This window comes from Poecilia formosa, unplaced genomic scaffold (genome assembly GCF_000485575.1).
Source record: "Poecilia formosa unplaced genomic scaffold, Poecilia_formosa-5.1.2 Scaffold12, whole genome shotgun sequence".
Classification (NCBI taxonomy): domain Eukaryota; kingdom Metazoa; phylum Chordata; class Actinopteri; order Cyprinodontiformes; family Poeciliidae; genus Poecilia; species Poecilia formosa.
In genome coordinates, this window is record NW_006799951.1 from 4,605,803 (window position 1) to 4,617,249 (window position 11,447).

The following is an 11,447-nucleotide window of genomic DNA, read 5'->3' on the forward strand; positions in this document are numbered from 1 at the left end:
TCATTGGATAGTAAATCAAGCTGTAGTCATGGAGATAACATTGACTTTTTATAAATGATGCGGTTCTGCTGAAGTTTACAGGCCATTACCTCCAGTGAGCCCTGAAGACATCTGCAGCCGACTGAGAAAGGAGGACGCCTGCATCGAACTCATGAGGATCAGTTGAATCTCTGCTCAGGCTCTCGTCCCGACCAAAGAGGCCGGAACGGGAGTCGGCTCCTCTGCGTCTAAGCAACGGGTTCTCGATGGAGCTGGAGATGGATGTATGGATCAGGGACTCGTCTGCACTAACGAGGGCTCTGGGCTGGATCGACACAGAGCCAAAAGAGATGAACCAGAAAGCGACGCTCCTGCCGGTCTGCTGGCATAACGATTCTCCAACATGGTCATCTGATATGGATTGTGAAGTGGAAATCAAATGGATGCCACATTTGAAATTTATTTCACAGACTTACCTTAAGAATACGGCTCAAAATATAATCTATTCAAGTTCCAGTGTAGACAGGAAACTACAAAAAGAAAACGATTGAGATTTAAACGTGTTCTCAAGATATAGCTCCGCCATCAACCCTAATGAGCATCTGTGCACGGAGCTGTGTTCTCATGTGTAATGAACCACAAAGGCCTTTAAACTAAACATGAGTCCAGGGAATAGAAATCGATGATTTAACTGTGACGAGGTCAAAGCTGCGTGACTTGCCGGAGTGAGACCAAAGGAAGCTGGGCGCTCACCTTTTTTGAGACGGTAGCCGCAGATCAATCACTCACTCTCATTTCAACCAACAGCTAAAACCTCCAGAGGGCACGGCACACAGAGGGTGGAAAAAGGAGATCAGTGAACTCTACGGAGAGCGAGAAGAGGCCATGTCTGAGCTAAAATGGCAGCATTCATATGGCGTGATAGGTTGAGTGGAAACATCTCCGTAGGACGTACATAAGCTGCTATTCTGAAATAGTCATGTCTGCAGGCTTAAACGCCACAAAACTACTTTTCAGAACGCTGGGAAAAACATGCTTCACACTAGGAATTCAAAAACAGAAAATGTTGCACACACACGTAGGCTTCTCCCTTCAGGGATAATGGGTTTTTGTGCAGAACAGAGATTCAACTTATTCTGAGCAGTTCACAATAGGCATCCTCCAATCTCAGACAAATTGAGTAGCAGATGGCAAAAAAAAAAAAATCTATTGTGGTACTTTATTTTTCTCTTTCACTTTGGCTTGATATGGGACTTGGGAGCAGATATTAAAAACTACGAGCTAAATTCATTTGGAAACTCGCCATTGATTCACAGAGCCTAAATGTGATGTTATTTTCCAATGGGGAACGCCAACACGTTCAAGCTAAGCTGGAGTTCACTCTCTCCTCCTCCGAGACCCCTACAAATAGGCTGATGTCTAACCCTGAATCCAGCTTGCACAGAAATGGTTCCCCGCAGGACACTAAAGCAGCTCAGTTGGCAGCATGTGAATACATGTCCTCGGCAAGTTAGCACCATTCAGACTGCAAAGGTTCACCTTTCGTTCGGTAAATAGTTACAATCAAAGCTCTGCACCAGCAAGTAAATTCAAACTCACCAGTTTTTCTATGCGTTTCTAGCTTATTCAAAACAAAATCTACCAACCTGCAGTCAAAAACAGACGCCCTGGCCAACTTTCTTGGGATTGGCGGTGTGGGATTTGTCTCGCTGTGTTGTGGTGAAATGTTCTTGGTGTAGTGGGGGGGCTTTTTGTGCAGTGGTGTCAGCCACATCATAGCTTGGGTCTGGCCAACTGTGAAGTTGGATGGGATGCCGTTCTCTCGGCATCGCGTCCTCTCTCACCGAGTTCTGTCCACCGTGGTGAGCCGATATCTCTCCAGCAGGTCAGACGATCTGGAAAGGGTTATTCCCCTTCTCAGTGTTGAGCAGACGGCTTCCTGCAGGCGGTTTCCTGTAGACATCTTGTTTATGCACCAATGAGACGATCAGACTCGGGACGGCGTTGTGACGCTGGGTTTGAGGGTTTGGAACCTCAAAGTCTCTGCCTTTGCGTAGTTCCTATTTTTATTTGTTAGGGTTTCTGAATCTGAAATATGGCAACATTTACCTTAAAAGTGTTGATATTTACCTGCTATCAGAAGTCAGATGTGGGGTTGATGTTGCATCCATCTTCACCAAGTGCAAGTCAGAAAACCGTGTACTTCATTAGCAATACAAGGATGTTCCACAGCAATGTACTTTTTTTAAAATCAGTAGGAATATTTAAGCTAAACATGTTACACAGTGCTATATGTTATGGATATTTTAATCATCCAACACCCGTGTTTCATTAATTGATCTGGACACAGCTTTTTTTTTTTTTTTTTTTTCTTAGCTCACACCTTTGTGTTTTTCCTTTCTTTTCTAAAACTGTATTGAAAACACACCAACCTCTGGAGCACCATCTTCATTATGAGTTATGTTGATCTTGAACGATGGAAAGAAAAACATTTTCATATCACGGTCTCTGCCCCCTGAGCCTGAGAAAGATGCCTTTAGGCTCAGCAAACCTCGTTAACACATTAATCTCGGCGCGCTCCTGCGGTGTCCCCAAGCCAAGCTGTGAATCCCTGAACCCCACCGCTGCTCTATCTAATGTAGCCCTGACCTGCCAGAAGAGAAGAAGCAAAATGATGCCCCTACACTGATCAATAACACATTACTTACAGAGTATATAGAATAAAGTACTTAATCATTGTTTGGAAGGTCCGGGGTCTCTCTGTAGCTCGATTAGGTTGGATCATACGTGTCTGTTTGTTGGGTGACATACTTTTCCAGATCAGTGTATGAGTCCATTTGTGGATGATGCTGCCACAGTAGTTTATATTAATCCACTACCAGAAATGTGACTCTGGGATCATAAATAATTGATGTGCACATATCGTTTTTATCGGCTTTTCGACACACAACTCAATAAATGCACAAAGAAAATGTCCAGTTAGGAGTGAAACCAAAGCAGTCGACTTTTTGCAGTCGGTGCATACTTCAGAAGTATTGGCTGTATCGCTGGAATCTCTTTATAAAATATTACAACAATGTTCTTATTTAAGGACATGAGCAGACTTGGCAATTGAAATTTACTTTGGATCGTGAGAAACAAGTCTGACTTCACCATGCAACAGTAAAACGACAGGGACCCTATAAACACTTTTACAAAACATTCAAAAAGTTTCCCATATTGAACAATTCTAGTTGAGGTCAAGCTTAGCACTGTGATATTCATAATAATGCAATCTGCAGAATAAATATCCTCTGACATGTCTTTCTAATACTAAAAGCATTCTGACTAGGAAAGTTCAAAAACGCACCAATGTGGCCGGAACAAATATTACAAAAAAAAAAGTAGCCAAATTTATTCCTCAAGTTGTACTTTTGGATGTGTTCAACTGTCACACAAACAAACATAAGGGTTAAATAAATTCAGAGTAGCAGAGGTTTTCTTCTTTCCTCCATTCTAGTTAAATGGCAGAGAAGTTCGGTCTCAAGCAAAGCTGAGGTCATTGGCGATGTGGGATCGAAATGTATTCAGCTGCGTGTCTGTGCATGTGTTTGTTTGGGCCGTGCTATCTCCGCTGCGCAGCTCTGCACCTTCGGCTTCGGATGAGTTGACTGACTTGCACCGCCGCCCGCCCGGAAGCCACCAGAAGAAGAAGAAAAAAAAAACAGAAAAAAAAAGACCTTTTTTGGTGTCGTGGAAGTGTCGCTGTGCGAATAGTGTGTGACTTTATAGATGTGAATGACCGTCTAAGCAGCAATGTGTCAAAAAAGATAGGTGCAAAATTGTGATATATATATATGTGTGTGTGTGTGTGTGTACATATTCAAAAATCATTTCAATGAGGAACTGCAGGAAGTGAGCCGTGATGAGCGACTGAGCAGGGAGAATGGAGATGCTGAGAATACGCCTTGTTCGCAATACAGAGCAAATTATTAATCACACATGAGGATGAATTCACTTGTAGAAAAAGAAAAAAAGTTTGGATTTAGTCTCAGTGGGCACTTTCTGCACATTTCTGGTACTGATTCAGAGTGCATGTATTTGCAGTATGCATGTGCAGTGAGTTGAAGCACCAATTTGAATTGGAAGAAACGGTACTTCCCGACTTTCAATAGCACACACACCAGTAAACTTTCCTCACGTCTAATTCATGTATCAGTCATAACCTAAAGCTAACACTGAAATCTTTGTAGTGTGGATAATGGAAGTTTTCATTAATTTGGGCTTCATCATCCTACTGACCAAACCAACGGTGATAAGTTAATTATGGAGGTATTCCAGTAGTATTTAGGAGACCTAATTGATCAAATTCCATTTTAATTGCATGTAAATATTTAATATTCCAGTTATTTTAGAAATTTTATCAACTTAAGTTATTTATTTCTCTCTTAATGCAAGCTTAACGTGATTCATGAAATTAAACCCATTTTTATAAAGAAGTGGGTCGAGATTGCAATTTTTTCTTCAGGTTCTGACTCGAGTTGTACCGAATAGGACGAGTATGTACTTTTCAGCATAACATACTTCTTCGGGGTTTTTGACAAGTACAGGTAACCATGGAAATGCAGTGAATATCAAGTACTGTGATGTGTTACTTAAATTAAGTTAGAAAAAAATGCACACCCGAAATAAGAACATCAAATCCAGCATGCAATGCTCTTTTTGTGTTTTAACTGAACCAAACACTATCTAATTTACTGCAGTTCAATCTTTACATGTGTTTTTTTTTAATCCCTTCAATTTTTGTTAACATTTTGTACCATTACAGAGTGTAGGGAATAAAAAAAATATCTAGCAATAGATGTAAGCTGTAGTTTATGACTTAATATCTAGAATTAATATTAGCATGGCTCTAACGACGGGTTCTTGTTTCAATAAAGATAAATTTGTTACAATTTTAAAGTCAGAATGCCCCATTAACACTCAGGTTGTTACTAATACACGTTTAAAAGTAAAAATTAAATCATTTTGGTGGCAGAAGTTCAGTAGATGCTCTGTTTAAGCATCTTCAGTAGCAGCAGCTCTATGCAGATACATGCATCTGGCAGCCATGCATGATGCACCATAATTACTGACACTCAGGGTTTTTCACAGCAGACATTTGCCACATATCACAGCAGGAACAAATACATATGACACCGCATAATGTTCGTGGCGGCTGTGGCGGTGTAACTGTATCTCGGCGAATGAAGCACCATGAAGCTGAAACTGAAGGCTTAAATGCTCTTCAGTGTTTTCTCCCTTCTGCTGTGGCAGGTGAAATTTTTATTTTTTTTTCTGAGAAAGAGGACTGACGGAAAGATGAAAACACTGATGATAATCAGCTGATGCAAGCATGACTTCATGGCTCACAGCAGAGTGCAGCTTTCAGTGACTGTAAGAAACGTGAGCATCTTGCTTTTTTCAGGGTGTAAAAGTAAAATAAAACTTTGGCACGCGAATACATTTATACAAGCCTTTTGCACACCAAGTGCTCTCAGCATCTGCTAAATTTACACTTGGTTACATATTAAAAGACGACTCTACAGTGCCTTGCAAGAACATTCATCCCAAGTGATTTTTTTTTTTTTTTTTTGCTGAACATAATTATGCACTGTATTTTAAATGACAAAGGTTCTCAAAATTATTTTGTATTTCCACAAAAAATAGGAATGTTTTGTGTGTTAGGAGGGGCAGAAAGCTGGTTGAATTGATGGGACAGTTGGAGGTAAATACAGGGCAACGCTTCAATAAAACCTGGTAGGACGATAAAAAGAAGACCTGAGATTGAGATTGAGTCTAAACATAGATTCAACAATGGAATGGTTATTCATGTGTCAGAATGGCACATGAATAACCATTAGGGAGTCTATGACAAGTCTTGAAAACTGATTTTCAGAGATGCTGTATCTCAGAAATGACACAGCTTCATTTTTCCTGAACGCTGCGAAAACCACACACATAAAAACAAAAGGCTTTAGGCACTTTATCGAGTTACAAGTTCTAACAAAAGGCCTCATGGCCGTCTGCAACTTGGGAGTTTCCCAGCTTCCGCCGCACAGATCAGCCCCTCCCCCCGCATCTTCCTCATTTAGCTCCTTCAAACTAGCCAGAAGCAATTGGCTCAGCTCATTATACGAGCTATATCTCAGTAAAACACTGGTAAAAACAATGATAAAGGGTTAATAGAGGAGCGACGTTATGTTGACTTTCTGAAAGCGGCGTTTCAGAAAGAGCAGGAGAGACAGAAACCTGATTTATCAATTCAATGCTTTAAACTATGAAGTCCATTTTTTTAAGAGATACAGCATTTTTTTTCTTAAAGGTTTTGTTGGCTCTAGTGGCCTTTATTTGAAAGTAGTTCAACAGGAAAGAGGATTATGAGAGAGGGGGAAGACATGTGGCAAATGTAGCCAGGCCAGAAATCGAACCTGTGACCACCGACATGAGGACAAAGGCCTCAATACATAGGTTGTGCTTTGCCCCTGCGCCACCATGGCACAATATCCCTGGAAAATACATAATACTGCCCTTTTAGCACCTGGAGAAATACCAATACCAGTGAAATATACAAGTAAAACAAGTGAATTCATTTATAATGACCCAGTTTGAAAATGCTTACAGATGCCATCAGTCAACAGGTGTCACAGATTTCTACTCCCCACAGTCATTACAGGCTCCTTCAGTCTGCGTGGTATTTTAATATCCATGATAGATTAGTTTGTTACAGTCGTGTTATGCTCCATCACACCAGAGCCGACAGATTTAAAGCCACCCCGATGTTTCCGCAGACTGATAAAACTTTAACATCCACCTCAGATCTTAACAGGAGGTGATTCATTACGACTCTTTAAATGATTAAATTTATCCCATTAAATCACGTTTTCAACTGTGTTTTGGAGTAGTAGCATTCGCTTCCTCACCATGTTTTATATTCTTTATGTTCCTCCCCTCTCTGGGACTTATTTTTAAAAAATACCTGCACATGAATCATCCTCAGACTTTGATATTGTTAATTAAAGAAAGTCAAACACTACCAGCCTAATGACAGGGGAATGTAATTTATTAACTGTGGAGGGACCTACAATGTTCAAATAAGCAGCAAAAAAGCAACAAAATACAAACTGAGCATTTAAAAGTGTGATTAAGCACAATGTTTTAAAGAAGATGCTTTTTCTCCTTTGTTCGTTTAGCTGGCAGATCTCACACACAGAGTTCTGAGCCAACTACTTTTGCTTTCGTCTGTTTCACAAACCACCCTGACCCCAGCTCCTCATTTTCAAACTGTCTGCGTTAATCAATGTCAGTTGTCATCGATGCTGCATTCAGTTCTTGCTCCCTCTGGTACTTCACGTTAGCACAGGAAAGGGCAGGGAGGTTCCACAGCAGAGCTGCACTGCCAGACATAAATTGCAGTAAATTGAACCATAATTGCAGATGGTTAAACTCATACTTTTTCACTAAAATGGTTTGGACTAAAATTATTTTTATTCTCTCCAAGAGCTCATAATTATCTACTTATTTTATGTGGCGGCATTTATTTTACTGCACCATTTTTTAATTATGATTTTTTTTTTGTAGCTGTGATGCCATCGGAAATTACCGAGTCATTCTGTATACAGGGGTAAATTCTCAGTCATTTCATTCTCCTATGCAATTCAAAGAGTTTAGGAGAAACCATCTGGACTTTTGTTTATTGGTGAGATTCACCTGTCAGTTGTCTATAGGAGAGGTGAACTTAACTTGAGAAACTATTGATACTTGGTTACCTTAAGGGACCACTGTAGCTCAGTAGTCTTACAATTGAAGAAGTTGTGGGTTTGATTCCAGCTTTCCCCTGTTGTTGAGCTAGTTTTCTACAGATCTGTGTGTCGGTAAGTATATGTGGATTTGAGTGTAAATGGGTGAACATGTCTGTAGCAGAAAGTGCTGTAAGTGATCAGTATGACTGGAAAAGTGTTATATAAGTTCAGCCCATGTCGCATAAAAAAGTGCTTTTTTCTTTTTTATGTCCTAAACTGGTTTTGTTTGAAGTTTGACTACTTTTCCCGTCTTTTTAACTCGATCTTGGGTTACAAATTTTTGTGACACAAACATATATGACTTTGCAAATGTATTCCTGGGCCTTAAGCTTTTCACATACATCACATACATGTCACTAAACAAAAATGACCTTGTTGGGCCTCCATATTATGCAAAACAACCTGATTCCAGATGTTTGGGCTACTGAACCGTTTTCTTGGACTGGTCTCTTGACATCCACATACGTCAAGAAGCTTGTGGTTGGAGAGTGACAAAATGCTGAAACGATGTAGGATTTTAAATACTTTTATGACATTATATGACAAACACCTTAACGTGCAAGCCTTAAAATTACATTTTTACATTGTGTAAAACAAATGCTTTTAGCTCCTATTTCTTTAACTAAAAATGTAAGAGATAAAACAGTTTTAAACAGAAAATAACTTCATCATCAATAAGGACCTTTTGGTTGAAAACTTGGCATCCAGTAAATGATAAATTGAAGGATGATATATCTCCCAGGACTCTATCAGGGCTTAGCTGTGCTTTCCAATACCTGAAGATATGACTTTGAAATATTGTTCATCATATCTTTTTTTTTTCTTTTTTGTAGGCCCAGCCCTTCTTGTTTTGTCCTACTTGTCATTTTCTAAGCACACACTGCACAATGCTGTCATGGTGACAAAGCGCAAAACTTTGGGAAAAAAAACCTTAAGGGAGTTGGGTGAACTATTGATTAACTTCACCTTAGACAAATAACAAAGGCTCGGTCAATGGAAGTAAAATACAGTGAAATGTAAGAGGTGGATTAAAACATCTGAACAGTAATTAGGCCAAGGTGTTTATGAGAATATTACAAAACCAGACAAAGTGGCAGCTTGGTGAGGGTTGTTGTACACACTCTTTACCCCTTTGCTAATTTGAGATAAAATGTGTTATAATGATTTAAGTAAAAGCCTCTCTAACATTGCCAGATTCATATATAGAAAACGGTACATTTAGTGTTCTAGCAAACACATCGACTCCTGAAAGAGTGACTGCAGATCAACACCAAACAAGATGATCATGTATTTAAGTGATTATCCAGCCAAAGAAAAGGCCATTATCTTCGTCAATTGTCAATATACAATCACGTAACCTACATTGGTGCAAAAAAACAGCTTTAATCCTTGTACAGATTTCTTTTGCTATTTTGTCATAAGTAAAAGTTTCAAGTCAAACAAATTTTAATGTCAAAAATGGCCTGATTAAATTTAAAATGCGTTTTGTTTTGTTTTTTTTAATCATGATTACATTCGTTTTATTGAACGCCTGTGTGAAAAACTAATCACATTCCTAGTTAAATGATTAATTAATTGTTCATTCCACATTTTTTTGGAAAGCTGAATTCAGTTCTGGCAAAGTCATATTTGTCCATGACAACTTGTTCCGTTTTCTTTTTTAATTACTGGATAAAATTGCCAGCTAAAATAAGTTCATCTTAAAAACAAAAGGGGTGGGGTGGGGAAAAAAAGAGTCCCCAGTCACATTCAGTCCTTATTCTTGATTTTATATGTCTTGTAGGAAATGAGAGCAACTGCAGTGTGAAGAAATGACACACTACAGTGTGTCATTTCATGCATGGTTAACGAGTGAGACTCGTTAACCATGCATGGAGAAAACATGGAGGCATGGCCAACGTTCCCTGGATTGGCCGCAAACCAAAAGACCCATCCAGGAGGTCACCAAAGAGCAACAGCTACAGCACTGCAGGTCACATTTATCTCATGAATGAACAGCAGCAGAGATTCAAAGCAAAACCCTCTCCTGACCCCCCACCCCACAAAAAACAAGACTTGCTTCACATTTTCAGAAAAAAAAAACAAAACAACTTTAAGACTTCTGGGAAAATATGCTTTGAACTTTTTCACAGCCCTGCACACTGTATTTTACCACCTCAAGCCCTTTTAAATATGAGATGTGTCAAGTCTTCATGGTGGAAATAACTATTTTCTCTCTTATTGACTTAACTTTTATTTTTCTCTTCCTGCATCTAAAGTGGTGTGAACATTAAATGCTCCTTCATCTCAGTTTCAAGAGACAAATCAAAATGTGATCAAAAAGTGCCTGCATTAAACTCTGAACCTTTGAAGAAAGGTCCTTCACGGGATAAAAAGAATACATACGCACTCACTAGTCTGCAAGGAAGATGTGGAAAGAAAAAGAGTAAAAGTACAGTTCTCCTTTAAAGTGTCGCCCAGGGCTTTTAAGGCTGCAGAGTCTTTGCTCAGATCAAATATGATGGGTTAGGATTTCATCAGTAGAAAAAGTTGACTCTTTTCTAGAGCTAAGGACCAATATAATGCTGCTTTTATCAGTTCATATGCAGATGTTTTAAACAAGTATAGCAGTGTAGTTACTCCCTTTAACTAAATCCTTAAAATATTTTTTTAAATACTACCCAAGAAGGGATTCTGAGGTAAGAGTTTGAGAGTTGTTCTTCATCTGGCTCTTGCAAAAAATGATTTCTGGCTGTGTTGGTCGAGTCACATGTCAGCTTTGTCACAAGGTTGCACCTTAAGGACTCCAACAAGCAGCCGTACCCAGAGGGGACAAATACAGAGATGCTGTGTTGTTTGTTTTTATTGATGCAACATTGCTTGCTTAAGCAAGAATATCTGTGGGCTAAAGATTTTTTTTTTACAAAAGGAGCTAAACACTCCAGTGCATCAAAGCAAACAGAGAAACAGGGTGGAGAATTAGACCTATAGCTGCTATTTCTGCGCTTCAAAGTTTGGTGGTGAAAGTAAATTCATGTAGGAATAAACGCATATTTAAGCAAATTGGTTTGCTTTTAAAATCAAGACAAAAACTTATCTAGATTAGGATATTTTCAATTATTTCTGGTAAAAACTTTACTTTGCTCTGACAAAAATCACTCTACAGAGCAAGTAATGGCTAAGAAATTACCGTATTTTCCAGACTAAAGCGCGCCTCACTGTAAGTAGCACCCACAAAGTAAAAAAAAAAAAAAAAAAAAATGGAAATGTACATATTCTCCATTGTGCCTGTAGCTAGCATGTACGGAGCCCCCCAGGGGACATGGGGAATTTTTTTTCTTTTGCGTTCCCTCGCAAAACTTTTGCGTTCCCTCACAATAATCTACTGATCAGTTCATGCGACATAATTGATACTATAAGCCTTTTTTACGATGGAAGCCGTACTTTCTGCTTTAATACAAGCTTATAAGGTTTTTCCATGGACTATTGAGTTATTATCGCGGGGTAATAAGTCATCTGATTGCGTCTCCATTGTGTTCGTGTCTGAATGGTTTAAAGGGCTGCTTTCTGTGCCGTTCCATCTGAGTCTTAACAAACATAAACATGCAGTAAATAAATCGATTTTCAATCAGTTTTTACACCAAAGCGTTAATAATAATAAACACGTTT

General features: G+C 39.1%; 1 long non-coding RNA gene across 1 annotated transcript in view; it reads right to left on the bottom strand.

Annotated features, from left to right (window-relative positions):
- Positions 1-7,042: 7,042 nt before the first annotated feature.
- Positions 7,043-11,447, bottom strand: part of LOC107835547 (uncharacterized) — a 47,784-nt gene continuing 43,379 nt past the window's right edge. The window contains exon 2 of the long non-coding RNA XR_001661330.1: positions 7,043-7,393. This is a non-coding gene — a long non-coding RNA (uncharacterized LOC107835547). The remainder of the gene's footprint in view (positions 7,394-11,447) is intronic.